This window comes from Dermacentor variabilis, chromosome 4 (assembly GCF_050947875.1).
Source record: "Dermacentor variabilis isolate Ectoservices chromosome 4, ASM5094787v1, whole genome shotgun sequence".
NCBI classification, from domain to species: Eukaryota; Metazoa; Arthropoda; class Arachnida; order Ixodida; family Ixodidae; genus Dermacentor; species Dermacentor variabilis.
In genome coordinates, this window is record NC_134571.1 from 75063792 (window position 1) to 75083982 (window position 20191).

At 46.5% G+C, this 20191-nt stretch overlaps 1 non-coding gene and 1 pseudogene across 1 annotated transcript; one reads left to right on the forward strand and one right to left on the reverse strand.

Annotated features, from left to right (window-relative positions):
• Positions 1–5888: 5888 nt before the first annotated feature.
• LOC142579390 (very long chain fatty acid elongase AAEL008004 pseudogene) lies at positions 5889–9109 on the forward strand (annotated as a pseudogene).
• An 8723-nt stretch (positions 9110–17832) lies between these two features.
• Positions 17833–17905, reverse strand: TRNAV-AAC (transfer RNA valine (anticodon AAC)). Its single transcript has one exon. It is a non-coding gene; the product is annotated as a tRNA-Val (tRNA).
• Positions 17906–20191: the final 2286 nt, after the last annotated feature.

Sequence of the window (20191 nt, forward strand, 5' to 3'; positions counted from 1 at the left end):
AACATTTAACCCTATGGGTACTGCCGGGGAACCGAAATTTTTCCGTTAGATCGGGAACTTCGTAAAATCGGGTTTCGTTAGACCGAGTTTTGACTGTCCGTCTATGTCAACGTAGGGTATCTTAAGTCGACGATGGTATTTGTACTGCGGCGAAGAAATCTTGAAATATGATTAACTTGGGCGATCATAGAATTGGATAACGTGTAACAGTTTCCGTGTAGCGTAAGCTGCTACGGGGAAGGTACTATGGAAAGTTGGCCAGTGCCTAAAATAGTGCAGCTTAACAGGGCACCTCAAAGCGCAAGCTGTCACAAAGAAAGAAGACGAGAGGGTGGTACGAGGCACACGCGCCGAGTCTTTCGAAGAGCTGGCTGGCTTTGGAACGAGCAAAGTACGAATCCGATTGTCGTCTAATAGCAAAAATTGCAAGAAAAAAAATGATCGTGGTCAAATGGTTGGGGCATCCGGCTGCTGTGCTCGGCGACAGATGTTGGATTCTGCCATTGGTCACACATTGTTTTGTTTCTTTATGAAAGCGAGGTGAGACAGGAACTCGCCTAAAAAGCTACCTACCTACGTACCGTACGACGTCAAGAATGAGACAGAGTATGCTGCTCATTAAAAACTGTTTCCAACGAAAAGCGGGGGTGCACAATAATACAATGCGTAGTGAAATTCAAAGTGAGGTTCTAGCTGCGGGAACCAAGTCATTGATCTGCTTAAGCTGTCAATATGCCCGCAGTCTTGTGAAAGCGATGAACGCGGAGTTAATAACAGGATGACAACGTCATTATAAGCAGCGCCAGGGACGCAGACAGCAAAAAGAAACAATGGAATGGCATGCTGTTGTTTCTTTTCGCTATCGGCGTCCTTACCGCTGTTTTAATTCCCACTCGCCCATGGCAGTGCCTACTTTTGGATGACAATTACTGGAGGACGGAATCTGGGCAGCAGTCCTCGGGCATGACCGTCGTGCCTCCATCCCGCTATTAAGTTGTGTGAAAAAACATAAATAAAACGGAATGGAGAAGCAGAAGCTCTTGTCACTTTCCTGTTTTTTTTTCTTCTTTCTTTTCTTCTCGCTTTCCCGTGCCGCAGTGTAGGGCAGCAAATGAGCTACAACCTGATTTACCTCCCCCGTCTTTCCTTTTCTTTCTTTATCTTTCTCTTGGCTGCATCAGGAAGGCTGCAATGTGGGCTTGTTGGTAATGCATCTTGAAGGGGTGTGTGGTCGCACTACCGTGCACCCCTTCAAGGCTGCATCAAGTCAGGGTTAATGGCTGTGGAGCGCGAGGACGCACCGACAGTGCACAACCAGCGCAGAACGCCCAGGCTAGGGACGGCTCGCCTGTTTCATTGCACTCGCGGGTCTACGCAAGCGTTGGTAGTGCTTACTGCACTGGGCCCGCTGTCACCTCAACATAATTGTCGGGGGTACTGAAAACACCTACCGCTGTAGAAGAAAACCGAAAAAATTAAAAAAAGAGATCGTGGAATCGATGATTTAAAGGGATACTAAAGAGGTTGGGAGAGTTAAGAAAGAGGTGAAGAAAGTTAAGCTAGTTTCCTGTGTTACTCGTCTGGAACGCCAAAAACGTCAGTATCGCATCCGAAGCGCTGGAAAGCCGGAAAACGCTCAAACACATAAGGCGGGTGGCGATACCAATGATGTGTTCTCGATGTAACTTATCATGGGTACGGACAGCCTTTGCTCGTGTATAACATTCTGGTTGATAAACAGGGTTATTTTACATTTTAACGGAAGTATAGAATCAACCTAGTGACTTTTGGGAACTTCATTCGCACATGGACGACTCAAACACGTGATAATACTATGAAATCCGCAACATTACACTGACGTAGACCGACGCCTCGCCTAGTGTGCAGAATCTAAGACGATAAACTTTGACCTTCATTGTCTCCGCTAGTAAATGACTATTTTCTGTCGAATGAATTAAAGCAGAATCTTGAACCTGTAGTTTCTGATTCTGAACTGGTTTAGTTTTGCTCTAAAGGCTTCCATCGCAGTGTCAGCATTTCTCTAGGCGTTCCTATAGGCCAACTCACAATCGAAAGAGCAGGCCAGGAGCGTTGAGTCTGGGTTCATGTAGTCCGGCAATAAATATATTAACGTTGACATCTATTGTTCAGCGCGAAAATCATGGGAGAAGTATACGCAATGCTTAAAAATTGCTTATCACAGCTGATGAAATTTTCGAATATTGTAAAATAAGGTGCTTTTTTGTTTTTCGCAATGTAATCGAGCAAAATATAACTCCCGGCCCAGTCAGCATTTCTCAGTGTGAGATGTCATAAACAGAAACCAATTATAGACGATTATACTGCACTGCAGTGGAATTTGAAGTGCACATTCTGCCAGGGCAACATTGTTGCACATGGACACAAAGTCGAGCTGTATACGTTACGTATTACTTTCCACGGCAATATTAAGCCATGGTCGAAATCGCAGACACGACTGACGATCCGAATATGATAGTATCAGGTCAGCGACTGTAATTTAATATCGAACGCTTCTATCGAGACAAGCAGCTGCGTTTGTCATCGCGTTGGTAAATCAATGCGCCTTTTTAATTAAATTCCGTCGAGTCATGTAGTTCAATATGCAAGACAAGGACGTTCCCTACATGTGATCAGCCCTTATTGAAACAGGAGAACATAAATTGCAAGAACGAAATCTTTTTTTTTTCTTTTCCACGAAGCGTTTGTTATGCAGGAAAGCAAGGAAAGTATAAGAAACATTTCAAAATTTATTTACGAAGTGAATCCTCGCTTAAAATCACTGACTTTTCCTTCTTTGCCAGATAAGTGGGCAGATAACAGCTCCGACAATCGTCTCTATTTGGTTTCTGTTTGTGACATCTCACAGTGAGAAATGTTGATTGGACCGGGAGTTATATTTCTCGAGTACATTGCGAAAGACAAAAAAGCACTTTATTTTACAATATCCGAAGGTTTCATCTGTTGTGATAAGCGATTTTCAAATATGGCATGTATTTCTCCCATGATTTTCCCGCTGAACAATAAATGTCAACGTTAATGTATATATTGGCGGACTACAGGAAAATATTGTTTTCACCAATTTCACGAATCAGTGACGTAACATTCCCATCTGCTAGGCAGATGTTCAGCCTATGCCAGGCAACACTTTTTCATTAATTAGTCTGTTAAATATCGTGCCACCGTCTTGTGTGTGATGTTATTAGTGACACCATTACTTCTGCTTTCTACTTCCGAGTTTACAGAAATTTCGGCAAACTCGTGCTCACGTGGCGATTCTGTGCTTTGCTGTGTGGTAACCAGTAATTTTTAATTTATTTATTTGTTTATTTACTTGTAAAATACCTTTCAAGGGTTACAATACGTTACAAGGCCTTACACATGGGGATTGAGTAAGGGGGGCATACAATCAAGCACATACAATCTAGTAACAACAAAAATAAAAGAAAACAGCAGCCAAGTGCACAGCCTAAAAGTCAGAGAAACATATTAGCTACATAAAGCTGCATATGAGTTCAATAAAAAGGAAATATATCAGTTTGTAACAAACGTGTAACAGTGCAAGAAAAAGCTAGAAAAAATAACACAGAACAGTGAGTGTGATATTAAAGGTTAACAAGGGTTAAACGAGTTCAGTGAGTGCTTGAATTTTTTACGGTCAGTTTCCTCAACTATGTTGTAGGGGAGGTTGTTCCAGAGCCGAATGGCACGTGGGATTGCACACGAATTAAGTGCTTTTGTTTTACCATAGATGTGCGTGAAGCTATGATGATTGTATAATCTGTGCGGCGTGTGCGATGACGTTTCTAGGTGTAGGGAACGTTTGTTAGTGTGGTGGGCGTATTTATGAAATAATGACAAAAGGGCTATGTCGCGGCGATTACTTAGCAGCTGAAGTGAAAGGTGAATCTGCATTTGAGTTGCGCTAGAACTGTGGTCATAATTCCGGGAAATGAAACGTGCGGCTCTATTTTGGATTGATTCCAGCATGGTAATTAAGTAATTTTGGTGGGGAGACCAGACTGGAGCGGCGAACTCAAGTCAAGGGCGAACAAATGTGTGAAATTATGATTCTGAAATTAATTGTAATTATTCCACACACTCAAGTAATTCAACTTGTAATTAAAATTTGCTCTGATATCATATACATAATGAAACTCATGAATTTTCTACTGTAATATTCTTTCTATTTTTTGCTAATTTATACTGAATTCGACGCTCGTGCCACTGAAAATAGTTGATTTTACATGCATATGTTTAATGACCTTAATGTTTTTCTTTTCTTTTTTTAATCCTTCTCTCTCTCACCTATTGCGTCCCCTTGCCCCTCCCCCAGTACAGGGCAGCCAACCGTAGATAATCTCGGGTTAACCTCCCTGTCTTTCCTTTGCTTTTGTCTCTCTCTCTCTTTTAAATGACGCTGCGAGATTTGCAAACTCTTTAATAAAATTGAGTATTTCATTTCAAATTTTCGTACTGACATATGATATACATCATTATCAAAGGATCAATGTGCGAGGCGTAGTTGAAACTCACCATTCGATACAGTATGTTAAATGTCAATAAAAGTACACACGTAAGTAAGACGTAATGCTTCAGGGTGGAAATTATTTGCACACACTAAATACGGTATAACAACCAAAAACTAAATTTCTAGTTACTTGTTCAATATGTGGTGCCTAGAGTAGTGACGAGCCGAGAGTTACTTCTATATATTTATGGCTGCTTTTTTGTTGGATTTATGCGTCTTCAAGATACAAGTTACGTGTGCTTTTCGGCAAGAAGCGAATGCTATGTATATTCTTGGTATTCACGGAATTTAAAGCAAATGTTCGTTAGTTTGAAAAGTTTCAAACCATGTAAATCTCTTGCTTTGGCAAGTTGGTTCATGCTTGAACTAGTAAAGGCAAGGCGCAGAAGACCAGGACTCGAGATCAAACACAACCGACAAGCTTTCAAACCATGCTTGACGTATTTTGCAGCTCACATTGAGCAATGTCTTCTGCTTCCTGTCTTGGAGTTAATAGAGCTGCGTTATCTGCTGCATCATCTGAAGCATCATTCCAGCATCTTGTTTTCTAATTCCCTCCCCGGATTACAGCTGGAAGCTCCCAGTTAGTCAAAAGGACGATTCGTCATTGTGGGAAAAGTGTTTGTCCGCAACAAATAAACAAGTTACTGGCCGCTCAGACATCACTTTGCTACGCGCTCTGCCACAGATAACACAATTCTCGTAACAGGCGCTGTAGCTCCAAACAAGGTGTTTCCCAATGAGGCGAGAATCCCGCAACAAGCTTCACCGGAATAAAGCAACATATGATGCCCGCAATAGCTGTTAAAATATCCCCACAAGATAAAAACAGCCACAGCGGCCCTCGTGTGCCATCGGAAGAACCACCCAGCGGTCGTGGGCCCGCAACCCGGCCGCCTATGAAATTCCCTCTCTTTGCGTTCGCGAGCGTGCGTAATGTAGGCCTTTCGGCGAAAGCCGTGGTCTTTTCCTCTTGTGCAACCGCTGACCGAAGGGTGCGCACGCGACGACACCGTCTAGGCACGCGCGTGGCCGCGTGTGAGGCGTGCGAGAGGCCAGGGTAAACAAACACCGACCGACGCAACAGCAGCGACCTCCTCGCGCAATCCCCACAACGCCGGCGAACGGTGTTTCCCCGACGCTGACTCGTTTGCCGTCTGACGCGCCGGCAACGGACGCCGAAAAGAACCCGCTCTTCCCAGCCTCCTCTTACCGTCGCGTCAATCCGGTTTTGTGACATCACTACGTCTCGCCCGCCAATCGGGAGCGTCCCAGCGCGACTGCCGCGACGTTCGATAGCGGAAAGGTACGCGTGCCTGGCCACATCCTCGCCGCGCCGCACGCCACAGCGCACGCACGCCCAACTTCTTGTGACCGAGCCGGGCGGCGGTGTGAAGGGACACGCGCGGGGTGCTCGAGCATGCGCTTCGGAACACCCCGTGCTTTACGGGCGATAATGATGACGTCAATGACGTCACCGACCAATCAGCGGGCTCGCAGGTGTCCGACGCCGCGCCCCATTGGCCCCAGAGAACGCACGGTACTACGCCGTGTACGCGAGCACGTGCCAGGGCTCGAATTTCTCTGACGTCAGCGAGACGGCCGCGACCGACTGTCTAAATGGCGTCGATCTCGTTCGGAAATTGTCAGTGTTGGCTCCGCGCTCGACCTAGACGGACACACGCAGGGCTGTGCGACGACGTACCGTGCCGCTATATACACGTCGATCGACCAAACCGGGAGGCGCTACAACCGGCAACGTGCTGCAGTCATGGCCCTGTTGGAAGACGGATTCCGATACCTGTCCTCCCTCGCCGACCCCCGGGTCCAGGGTTGGCCAATGGTCGACAGCCCGATCACCGTGATCAGCGTCGTGGCCGTGTACGTCTCGTTCGTGACTACGGTGGGGCCCCACTGGATGCGCGACCGCAAGCCCTACAACCTCAAGCCTGTGATCATGGCGTACAATCTGGCCAACGTCATCGCAAGCGCCTACTTCGCCGTCCAGTTCTTCCGGTACACGTACTTCGGGGGTGGCTACAGCTGGGCCTGCCAACCGGTGGACTACTCTGACAACCCGAAAGCTGTGGCGCTGACCAACCTCGTCTGGTGGTACATGTTGCTCAAGATCGGTGACTTGCTGGACACCGTCTTCTTCGTGCTCACCAAAAAGCAGAGCCACGTCACTGTGCTGCACGTCGCCCACCATGCCATGGTTGTGTGCACTGTGTGGCTTGTGCTGAAGTACGCCTGTGGCGGCAACAACATGCTGACGGCGGCCGTCAACAGTTGTGTGCACGTCATCATGTACGGCTACTACTTCCTCTCCCTGCTGGGCCCCTCGGTGCAGAAGTACCTCTGGTGGAAGCGCTACATCACCCAGATACAGCTCATCCAGTTCGTCGGTCTCGTAGCGCACGCCATCTCGCCTCTATTCTTGCGATGCGGCTTCCCCCTTTTCTTCAGCTGGCTATGTATCAGCGAGTGCATTTTCTTCTTCCTCATGTTCTACCGGTTCTACCGCAACAGCTACAAAAAGCTAGTCAAGGATTGTTAGTGCCCAGTCAAGCTATACTCGAATCACTTCAGCAGGGACCATTGCCGGCAACCGACTGTCCACAAGGCAACCGACAGTCTTTCCTGGGATATTCAAGTGACCGTGCAATCTGTGAGCGTCGCAGCAAGAGCTCGCAACACTTGCCCATCTGTTGGACATAATCGTGAGCGTTTTCTCGGACAGGTCAGGGTGCAGCATGCGTTAACGCATGTACCGGACGTTCGGTGGTGTCAGAAGCAGCATGCTTGCGACATTCGCGCAAGCACACAACTCCGCCGATCGAGGACAGAGAATGTGAGAAGACGAAAGATCCGCACTCGCCTGCAATTATACAGGCGCGTCTACATGGATGGGATCGTCTGTCTTCACATCGAAGGTTGTCAGGTGCATGCACTCATACATACTCCAAGACTCTATGTACTACGACAACAATTCGCAAGATAAAGCGACAGGCGGCAGAAGCAAGAGGCGGCGGCTGAAGCTCTTGTATTGCACATACGACGTGCCAGGCACAAGCGTTGACGAGGCTTCTTTGTTTTTTCTATTTCCGTTTGCCGAATTTTGTTCCTCTCTTTTTTTTTCATTTAGGCGAGCGCGATCTGCGTTCCCATTTCGGTCTCGCTTCGAAGGCGGCCTCCCGTAGTTTGTTTTCATTGTCACTGTCGTCGCTTCGTCGGCCCAGACACGCAGAATGGTACTATCGTACTACCCGCACTCCCCCCTCCCCTCCCTCGACGACGCCTTTTACCAATACTTCCTCTTGCCATAGGCGCCCTTTGCGTAAAAGTCACGCCAACTGTTCTTATGCCCCGTGTAACAGTTATTTGACTCATGATTCCCAGAAGAAAAAGAAAAAGAATGATATAGACGGCTCCGGAAGACATGGTCTCGACGACAGCGGTGAACGCGCAAGGCCCCATTGAATGCGGTCGTGAGTGCGACCCTGCCGACAGTGGGGAGATTGGTATCGGCGCTTGCTGGAGAAAGGTCGAGCGGTCACAGACCATCCTCTTCGCCTCGCAAGTCAATCTTCCGCTCTCGAAAACAATGCGAGGTCGTGCAGCAGCAAAACGCCGCATATCCGTCCTACGGGGAAACGGTGAGGCGCCATATCAAGGAACGGCGTTACCTTGTGTTTCCAATGAGCGAATCAAATTACCCTCCCTGTCCCGCGTCTTCGTGCTAATACTAGTCCTAAGGGCAAGAATGACGACGCAGTGGCGATGGATTTTAGATCGAGCGAGTTAAAGTAATGAAGGCGTGTAAGTTTTGCTCGTTATGTTCGTGTTACATCAACGATGTAACACGCTAAAACAATGTTGAAAGCAGCCGCGAGGACCGGAAATGTCTTAATGTGAATCACTGATGAGGGTACACGCGTAGTTTCTTAGGGCACGCGGGGACCACCACCTCCAGCGGCCTTATTATGATAAAAGCTTCTAAAATATAACATATGTTTTGTCGGAGAGCCATCGGTAGTATAATGCGAGACGGATTTCGTACTGGACAGGTCCTCCTCGCGCATTGAGCCGTGCCCTGATTATGCCACCCACGCTCCATGTGATATTTTGTCCACGGTCGTCGACCACAACGTGTATGGACATACCTCGAATGCTCAATTTGAGCTGCTTTGTATGTGGATGTTTGTATTTCGATTGCCATTTTTATTGTAAAGCGCACTGGAGTCTCTCGCGAGGCCTGTTTCGAGGCTGTGAATAACGCAGACTCGCAAGAGAAGCGCCTTCCATCACTGATCGAAAGCTTACGGGTCTCGAGGTCCTAGCCACACGTGCTGAGAAACTGTGGCGGTAGCGAGCTGTTTTTACTCCACAAGCGAGTTCGTCTTCCTATGCGTATTCGCTCTCATCAAACGCTTTTATCCCTACCTATTTATTTTCGTTGTTGCCTTACACCTTTTACATCTGTACATAAGTCGTGTTTGCCTTTTTGTTTCGCTCTGTCTTGTATTGAACCATGAGAGAATGAATTTCGTTTTTCTTTTGCATCTTGAATCATATCAACCTTCCGAATTAAAAGAATTTTGAAGATACAGAAACTGGTGGTTTTGATTCTTTTATTGCGCCTTGTGGAACAAATATTTTATGGATGCCCGTGACAATTCACGCGCGTATTTCTTCGTGCAGTGATTTCAGTGGATGCACTTTACTACAACTTCCATGTAGGCCACGGAAAATACAATGAGGAATACTCTCGACTAGTCTCAACCACTTTCACGTCTTTAACGGCCACTTAAACGAATAAAAATATATACATTCAGGTTTTTTTTTTCTTTTTGCTTTAATATTGAAAGGAACCTGCAAACAGGCCCACGTTCTTGTACTCCTAATGCAATCAGGCAGCCTTTCGGCGAGGAGTGTGACGAGGTTCTTTATGTACAGTGCACTTTCAGAGTGTTATTGCCTCTGTCTCGTTCGTTCAATGTTTCACCTTACGCAAACTTTCTTGGTTAAGTGCCTTATCATGTCTAAAACAAAACACCTCTGGTATGAGTGCGGACTTCATGTTGACGTCTGTCCGCGAGACTCTTATTCATACAGATTCCAAAATAACACATTTTCTTTTTTCAAGTACTTTTTGTCTTCACTGCATGGGAAAGTCTGCTCGATTATGTACGCATTAACTGATCAAAATTTGAAGCTTTGATCTCAGAGGCGCAGAAGATATTCTTCATATAAATACTACTCAGACACGTACACATTCTTTCTAGTCACTTCTTTGAAGAGCTTGGACAACGGGGACGACCAACCTACATTGCCAGTCTAAAGTATAGATTCACTATATGTCGCGAATAGAGTGCTGTCCCTCGTAACTTTAGGCGGCGGAGCAGAAAACGTCTATTTATACTGGAAATAAACTCCAAGTTGTTTGTGCCCGTGATATGGGGAAAAATTAAGTATCTGTCGCGCTAGATGATAATGAGCGCATGGTCCCCCGTCGCGCATTTAACTTCACCTCTGACAGCTCTGAGCTGAGCGACGTGCAATTTTGTCATCAATTTCTTTGTCATTTATCTCGGTGTCCGTTACTTCCCACTTGCAAATAAGTAAATAAAAAGAGCCTAGCAATTTTAAAGAGGAATGACCCATCAAATAAGAAATCAGTAACTGCACTGTTCTCTAGATCGAGGGAAACACCACACTAGCTCATCCTGCGACATTAATTTATGTACGCAATCTTTCCTACGCGGCAAAGTAAGAGCCGGAGCAGGAGGCAGTGGCGTAAGCTGTTGTCTCGAAAAAGAAACTTTAAATTTGTGAGGCTTGTGAGTGAGATTCAGTCACAGTCGAATCAGTCAAATCATTATGAAAATTTACCGACCCGCCCAACCAGCCGCACTTGCTAGAATCAGAGTTCGGATAAAGCATTGCTTTTCATGCGATGCATTAGCATTCTCGCACCGGCATGTCAAGCTGCGTTCTGGTTTAGCGCAGTGCTCTTTGCGAGTGGAACGGCCTGGTTAGGAGTTGTTAGGAATTGTTTGTTCCCACCAGAAAGCGAATTCATTGTTCGCGACGTTTTGTAACCAGTGAGGGAATGCGAACTTTATTTAGGTCCCAAGGAGAAAGAATTAAATCAATCCTGCGGCTCCACCCAGGTCGGGGCCGCTAGACAGAGTCCTTCGGCAACGTCCCGGGCCCTCTGGACAGGTTAGAGCTGAGCGATCAGCTTTGTGCTTCTGAGCGCTGAGTCCCCGGAGGACTGGTCAGGAAAGTCCGTGCCCGCGTTGACATGGGCACAGCCAGAGCATATGTTCGAAGTTGTATTCGTGGCCGCAGTGGGGGCATTCAGTAGAAAGGTCCGGATTGATCCTGCTTAATGTCGTTGGTGTGATGTATGTTCTAGTCTGTAACTATCTGTAAGTGACGGCCTGTGCTTTCTTGAGTTTTGCGTGAGAAGGAGGAAAAATTGGTCGTCCTAACCTATGATTTGAAATGATTTCGTGGTATGACACGAGTGGGTCTTTGTTGTCTAGGTCCCTCTAGGCTGGGTCGAAGCGAGGGGGTGGACCGCAGAACGCGGAATGCGAGTTCTCGCGCCAGTTGATGTGCCCGCTCTTTCAGATTACAGTCAGGACGTCCGGAAATGTTGTCTATGTGGGCCGGGAACCATGTGGTGTGTGGGCAGATGAGGCTGTAACCTCCCGTTTCTTGAAAGAAAGGTTTGTTTACAACCGTAGCTGCTTTCCGAGAGACGAGGGCCGCCGAGAAGGTTCGAATGGCTGTTCTTGAGTCCGAGTAAATGACGGAGGCTCCTTTGCAGCTTCGAAGGGCCACCACGATGGCCATTTCTTCTGCTTCATGAGTGATGTTGGTAACTACCGGGGCTGTGTTGACGAGCGAGCCATGGGCTTCCATCACGGAGACCGCGTAGGCGCCTCGATTCCAATATCTGGTCGCGTCAACGAAGAGGACTTGCGTTTCGTTACGTTGGATGTTGTCGAGGATTGCCTTGGCTCTCGCTTTTCTCCGCCCTCCGTTGTGGGTCGGGTGTGTGTTTCTTGGGATTGGATCAACTTTTATTGCCCTCTTCGCGTTTGTGCATAGTTACGACTTCTCTGGTGGCATGAAGAGGGGCTGTGTGCCAGCTTCTAGTAAGATCTCGGTGCCCGCCTTTGTGAGTGTGAGCTAATTTGGGCTTTCGCTGTGATTCAAAGAGTTCAGTCGCCTTGTTGTGTAGCCCCAGTTGGAGGAGTCGTTCCGTGCTAGTGTTTATAGGGAGGCTTATGACCTTTTTTAATCCTGTTCTGATTAGTGTGTCGATTCTGATCAGCTCCGTCTTCTTCCAGTTCAGGAAGGGGGCGGCGTAGGTTATGTGGCTGATGAGGAAGGCGTGAAATGCTTTCATAAGGTTGTCCTCTTTCAGTCCGTCCCTTGTGTTGGCGATTCGTGATATGACCCTCGTGAAGTCGAGGGTGCTCTTTTCGATGCGTTTTAGTGCCTCCGCGTTGTCATTGCTGCAAGTGGGTTCCTTCTTCAGGGAGAAGTGACAACAGAGGTGGCGGGATGCAACATTTAAACGCCCTTCGTGATAGTAAAGTTGTTAGTTGGTCCAGTTGGTACGTATTAACGGTTTGAAATCCACCTGCAAAGCACGGAGAACAAGACGAATAAGACGGCGGGACGAGGCTGGATGATAGCGGTGAGGATGTTGAGCTTCATGGTGGAGGTTTGACTTCCCTTGCGTCCGTGACTAATGAAGTGAATCGAAAGTGTCAGACTTCAGGAAGGGTCCGAGACAGTTTTTCTCACCGTGCGTAAACCATGAATGTACACTGAATGGACGCTTCCAGGGATACGAGCGTGGGCTGGTCGCCCCCCCCCCTTTGGACATGAAAACTCTCCGGCTGTGCATTAGAGTAGCATATTCAAATGCGTGGTCCCTTATTATTCGGATGACCAGAATTTTTCGGGTGCAGCGAAAGGACTGCGCGCCTTTTTTGCGAGTGCCCTCGTTTCAACAACGGAAGAGCAGCGCTCTCATCGGCACTAAACCAGCTGGACAAGTGCCCATTCACAGAAAGCAAAATTCTTGGACACAATTCATGGACATCAGCACAAGCTGCTATATACGGTGTCCCAACTTACCTTAGCCAAAGGGGTCAACGAAAGAAAAAAGAAATATGAAAAGACACAGTGCGAGATGCAATCATAAGACCTACGGCGTACGGTCGTCAGACCTGTGGAAACCGAACAACGTAGGTTTTGTAACTGTATCGTGCACCATGTTTTTCTAGATCGTCTTTTTTCCTTGAGAAGCTTGGCTAACGTTGGCTGGGACACACTGCATAAAGGCACTGCTGCGTTATTTAGGGTATACCGGACTGTGCGACAAATTGTGACGGTGCACTGTGTGAAGTTGTATGTTGCAGTGGGATATTGACATTGCGTATTACTGTGTGGCGCCTTCACAGGCTGTGTGACAGCGCCTGGACATACAGTTATGTTTTTAAATTAATTCTTCGTTTCTTTTGCTCATCTGTCAGAGTCCGCTCCCACACACACGCATATATATATATATATATATATATATATATATATATATATATATATATATATATATATATATATATATCACTCGTAAAGTACGTCCATGCGAACGGGTTCTCATCCTTACCAGGCCGTCGTCCAAATACCAAACAAAGATACCCTTCCCTTCATCCTGCCTTGTGATGGTGGCCCGTTAGGCAGCCCGGTATTACTTTTCTCTATCATACCATCGCTCGCGCCTCACAGCACAAACGCGCACTGGTTTCATACCACGGCATCGAGATCGACGCGGTGCCAACAAACTTCCGATTCCCGTAACCGCCGCTCTTCAAGGGACCTTGGCTGGTCCATTCACGATCGACGTGCTTTCTGGCAGCAGGAGGTAGCGCCAGACATTCGAGAATCGCTATTTGGGATCTCTGTTCGTGTCACTATTTTTTTTTGGCTGTCTTGAAACTGATATTGCGGTCCAGAGATGTCTATCACAGCGAGCTTGATCTCGTCGTGAACGAACTTGATGCCGTGCCAGGCCGGAATCGCGTTGTGTCAGTTTTTTCGTTGGCCGCGTTTCTCTCAGCTGTAATATGGTTTGCGTTACGCACCGTAAAGCGCAGCCATAAAACGGGGGGCGGAAAGGCAAAGTGGCCCAGCAGTTTGTGTCCGTGAAGAGATGATATGTGTACCTGTGTCTGCGTGCCTTGCTCACAAGGTCGACCTCGCTAAGCTTGCACGGAGTAAAAAAAAAAAAAAAGCTAGATTCGAAAAGAGAGGGAGGGGAGGGGCATAGATGTGGAAACAGCGCGGCGTCCTGCCAAAAAACGCAGAAACGCTGAGAGCACACATTCACACATTCAAAAGAAAAAAGAAATCCGTCTCCATTCCACCTTGTGAAAGTGGATGTACGGCTAAGCTGGTGTGGACGTTAGACAAGTACTACCACCTCAACTGACATTATACGACGTCACACAAGCACCGCCACCACAAGTGACGTACGTCACGCACGCACACACAGGTGCGGAAGTGCAGCATACGACCTCATTCTTCTCGACCGTCCCCCAAGAGTAAGTGCCTTATTGCACTAAACTGATGTTTAAAAGTAAATTGCGCCAGAAAATGCGTAAAGTGCGACTAACACACAAGCTGAAGGCATGATAGCTTCGTATTGTTATTCGAATATACGAGAAAACATGGATCCGTTGCGCGGAAAGTCAAACACAAAGTACTTTCCCAGCAGCCGTTTGAGGTCTGAGGTGGCGATACCGTTTGCACAGCATATATCCTCAATATTGTAGGCCATCGACCTAGCGCAAGTGGGTTGTTGAAATAAATGAATTTCTCAAAGTAAGATGCGTGAGAGAAATCGTAAAGTACGACTTAGAAGCAACCTGCAGGCATGGTAGCACCGGATTTTTGAATATACGAGAAAACATAATTATCTTACATGGAAACTCAAACACAGACCCTTTTTCCAGCTGCCGTAATTTGGGTCAGCACGGCACGAAGAACCCCGACCAACTAGAGGCTAACAACTTGGCTGCAAAAAGGATTACGCAGTTCCCACGCACTCTGGAAATCGATGTTCTCGAAGCTTTCCGTGCGGTTAGTTGTCATTGATGCCAGCTGGGCATACGGGCTTCCGTCGCGCACCACGACCTCCCAGTGTTGCAGGGTAGGGAACATTGTGGCTTAAGTTTTGATTATGCTGAACCACCACTTGCATATTGTCCTTCAGACACAACGATGCTTCAATGCGCCCTGCTTTATTTGCCGGCATAGACAAACTTGCATGGTCCTTATTTTTCATGAATAGCAGGAACGTGCCGTGCCATATCTTGAGTTATTATTATTATTATTATTATTATTATTATTATTATTATTATTATTATTATTATTATTATTATTATTATTATTATTATTATTATTATTATTATTATTATTATTATTATACAGTGTGTTTGCAACTGTCGCCATGTCTTATAGTACGAGCGTTTCTTTTATTGAGAGACCCCAAACGAAGCCAAAGCCGCTGCAGAAGCCACGGGGGTCCCGGACTAGACTTCATTATGAGACATGCCGTAGCGGGGGACTCCGAATTCATTTTTTACCAAGTCAAGTTCTTTAACGCGCACCCGTTATGGTACACGAGCGTTTTGGCACTCCGCTCCTTCGGAATGCAGCCGCGGCGGCTGACTTTTGTTTCGTTTTGGAGGTATATATATATATATATATATATATATATATATATATATATATATATATATATATATATATATATATATATATATATATATATATATATATATATGGGAATTCGATGGCTAAGAAAGGGGGATGTTATTTTTTTAAAGAGTAAAACCGGGCAGCAAATGGGGGCTTTGTTGTTTGGTAGCTCAGTTCCGAATCCTTCTCGGAGAGTTTATAACCAATTAGCACAACTAATAGTCTCCCTTTGGACACAAGCGTTCTGTTTAAACAAATGAACTCCCCCACACGAGCATTTATTGGTAAATAGAAGTGCCCCAAATATCATGTCCCGAACTCATCTCTGCAAATCTTTGGTTGGCAGGCATTAATAATAATGCATTCAAAAGAAAAAGGAAATTAACAAAAACAACAAATAGAGGCGGACCTGGCGATCCCTCCTTCGTCTCGTTCTCTGCATTTATTTATTTTTTAACAAAGAAAGTAAGTACTACAAGTACTGCACGCAAGCATGCTCAGCTTGAGTCGTGGCGCCTGCCAATATGGCACGAGCCCTCGTAACTGCTGACGAACATTACGATGTGCATTAGCGGCAGTGGAAACAGCGGTGGTCGCACGTGTGTATCAGAAACGTGAACGACTTGCTACCCCTCCGGCTAAAGGACCTTGCGCAAGGTGTAGGCTAGGCCGCGACGTCGCTGGCGGTCACTTCCCTTCAAAGCATGCAAAACGGGCTCATGTTTGCATTGCACTTCGCCATCGCCAACACCTTGGCAGCGGCCGGTTTCATCCTAGCCCGTTCGCGGTTACCTGTGACGCAGATTCTTCTGAATTACGCCGTGTTTGCGGAACGCAAGCATTTCTGAAGCTAAACGTACCTTAGACGAATAGAATAAAAATAGGGAAAGAGAAAGAAACCTGCGGCTTATCGCAATCACCTTGACGGTTCCCGCGGCGCGGACGCGGGCACTGCCAACAGTGGGTTAAACTGATGCCAGGAAGGCGACGATCCTTATCAATCCGGGGCGAACGCGCCGGCCAATCTGGCGCGGGTACTATAAGCAGTATCGGGTCCTGCGATCGCTTCAAAACACCCGCCCCGTGCGGCAGCTTGGCAACAGAGCTGCCGCAATGCCTGTGAGTTTGAAGGCTGCGGCATGGCGCATTACGGCATAGACCTCAGAGGCGCGGAAGTGCAGGGATGTCAGAGCACGCAGTGCAAGGTCCCCGATACCCTTCCCGCTGCTGATGCTTCCGCAGACGGGCTGAGGATAAACAGACGGCTTTGTCCGTGCCATTATCTTCGGCCACTGGTGAGCCCCCTAATACCGGTAACCTTAAGTGTGACCTGGATAACCGCCAGATAGAGACCGCAGTTGTCCCAAGCCTTAGCGTATCACTTTTGCGCCTGCAGCCCTCTTCTTCTTCTGCATGTGCAAGCGGCGTCCCTTATACTGCCGTATGGGGTCGCTTTTCCAATCTTGGTCTTACAGTTCATCTTTCTCAAAGCTCCTTTCTTAATGTCTTAGTGTTTAAACCTTACATGATAATTTCCCCGACACCTTCAATAGACTGCCTTTGCATTCGTTAGCCCAGCAGGGTCACTTCATCTAGCGTTCTCGCGCCATGCCTTATAACTCCCGTCTCTTAATTACGTGCCCAAACTATATCATTCTTCTATATTAAAAATTTGCCGCAAAATTTGTTACTTTGACCTGTCTGTAGTTGTGGATGGACACATGCTTGCTTGCATTATATAAATATAAATCAAAACTTAAATCAAAGTTCCGCAGCATTTATGGGTGCCGTAAGTTTTTCGTTTTTGGAGCTCAAGATCAGGTTGCATAGTCAAGCTCGGTTGCCGGCATTAAAGGTTAAAAATAAGCCAAGTGTGGTTTATTGATATACGTAAACAACACTGGCACTTCCCATCTGGCTTAATGACATGGAACAATCAGCCCAACAGGCAAAGTGCCAGGAAAAGTAGACCGGACAATACAGCTTTCCACAAAGAGAATCAGAAACCGTTGATAAAGATTTATACAAATCAAATACATCCGTTTGTTAGGCAAGGCGAAATTAGAACAACGCGATACAAGGGGTAAACGTCAGAAGAAATAAATACGAGACATACCTTCTTGTTATTGAGCAAGAAAAATTCTCTGATTTGAGATAGCAGGGAAGGAAATACTTTGTAGATACTCTACTCTTTTGCAGGGATAGCTGTGTGGCTTCCTGTGTGTATTTTTTTTTCAAGCTCGTAGTGGCTTCCAGAGAACAAGCTTTGTTAGTGCAAAAACGTTGGAAAAGCAGCTTCAAGCAGATTTCAAATTTTCTAGAAAAAATGTGTAGTTACACGTGACCGGCGAACTTCTTTTCTAGTCCCCTTTTCCCCTTCATCAGTGCAGGGTAACCAGCGGATATCAGCCTAGTCGAAGCCTACTCGCTATCACATCTCTCTTTCGGCTAAATTACCAGTGATTAAGTTTCATCTATCATCTTTAAAAATAAAATCATGTGCCTGCCAGGGATCGAACCTGGGACCTTCCGCGTGTTAGGCGGATGTGATAACCACTACACCACAAGCACAGCTGTCTTTTCGTGCGTGGTGGCAACAATGACTGACGGCGCTCCGAAGTGGTGGCCTCGTTTTCCAACCGGTTGTGCCCTCTCAGACCATGTTCCTTGCAGCACGGCAGCGGTTTATAGTGGATCATTTGGAAAGCTAGCGTCCTCTACCCACAGAAGTTCACCCCAGCGCAAAATAGACACGCTAGGCAGTCATGGAAACGGCCTCTTGGGGATTCCCTTGGCCTTTTTGCTCTTGTCTGAGGCGTTCTCTTGTTCTTTTGCTTGTGAAAATTGCTGCCGCGACTTGACGCTTGCGGGACTTAAGCGAATGGCGCGCTGAGCTCATGCAGCACAGCCGTGTCGTTACCGCATCTCACGCAGTACACGCGGCCGGAAAATAAATTGTGAGTGCAATATATGACTCTGATCTGTGAATATCATCATCACACGTAAATTTTCTCAGCTGCACAAATTATGCTGGTACAAATTATCAGCGCTGCCAAGCCGTCTTCGTCTTCATAACTTGAGCTCGGCCAGACTATCGTGGTCCCTTAACGAACGAAAGAACGTGCTAAAGCACGAACCAACCTATAAACAAAAGAACAAAGATATCCTTTAGCCATTTTCAACCTGCCTTCAGTTTGTCTCTGTACGCGCTGTAGTCAAGTTTGCAATTTAATATCAATGTGCCCCTACGCAAACCCTGCTTCAACTTGCCGTTCATCGTAGCCGCAAATGCCATCTTTAATCTTTTACAGCAAATGCAGAGAGGTACGTCAAATATTACCGGTGCACAGTAAGAATCACTTCCTTCCTATGCAAGGGACTCACTCACTTAGGCGGCTTGAGTTTGCTTTCTACAGTATATCACACTGCATTTTAATGTGACCATGCGCATGACATGGTCAGCAAGATGGAGGCTCGAGTTCTTTTTTCTTCAGAAACAAATTTTATCCTTAGTAGTCTGCCTTATAGAAAACGCATCGCTCATTATATAAGAAACACGTGGGCTTTCAACTGCGCATTCGGTGAGCTTTTCCGGCTAGGGATATTGTATTAGTATTTCTGGCCAAGGAAGCTTTTGCGTCATCATCATCATCATCATCATCAGCCTGGTTACGCCCACTGCAGGGCAAAGGCCTCTCCCATACTTCTCCAACAACCCCGGTCATGTACTAATTGTGGCCATGCCGTCCCTGCAAACTTCTTAATCTCATCCGCCCACCTGACTTTCTGCCGCCCCCTGCTACGCTTCCCTTCTCTTGGGATCCAGTCCGTAACCCTTAATGACCATCGGTTATCTTCCCTCCTCATTACATGTCCTGCCCATGCCCATTTCTTTTTCTTGATTTCAACTAAGATGTCATTAACTCGCGTTTGTTCCCTCACCCAATCTGCTCTTTTCTTATCCCTTAACGTTACACCTATCATTCTTCTTTCCATAGCTCGTTGTGTCGTCCTCAATTTGAGTAGAACCCTTTTCGTAAGCCTCCAGGTTTCTGCCCCGTAGGTGAGTACTGGTAAGACACAGCTATTATATACTTTTCTCTTGAGGGATAACGGCGACCTGCTGTTCATGATTTGGGAATGCCTGCCAAACGCACTCCAGCCCATTCTTATTCTTCTCATTATTTCCGTCTCATGATCAGTATCCGCCGTCACTACCTGCCCTAAGTAGATGTATTCCCTTACGACTTCCAGTGCCTCGCTGCCTATTGTAAATTGCTGTTCTCTCCCGAGACTGTTAAGCATTACTTTAGTTTTCTGCATATTAATTTTTAGACCCACTCTTCTGCTTTGCCTCTCCAGGTCATTGAGCATGCATTGCAATTGGTCCCCTGAGTTACTAAGCAAGGCAATATCATCAGCGAATCGCAAGTTACTAAGGTATTCTCCATTAACTTTTATCCCCAATTCTTCCCAATCCAGGTCTCTGAATACCTCCTGTAAACACGCTGTGAATAGCATTGGAGATATCGTATCTCCCTGCCTGACGCCTTTCTTTATTGGGATTTTGTTGCTTGCTTTATGGAGGACTACGGTGGCTGTGGAGCCGCTATAGATATCTTCCAGTATTTTTACATATGGCTCATCTACACCCTGATTCCGTAATGCCTCCATGACTGCTGAGGTTTCGACTGAATCAAACGCTTTCTCGTAATCAATGAAAGCTATATACAACGGTTGCTTATATTCTGCACATTTCTCTATCACTTGATTGATAGTGTGAATATGGTCTATTGTTGAGTAGCCTTTACGGAATCCTGCCTGGTCCTTTGGTTGACAGAAGTCTAAGGTGTTCCT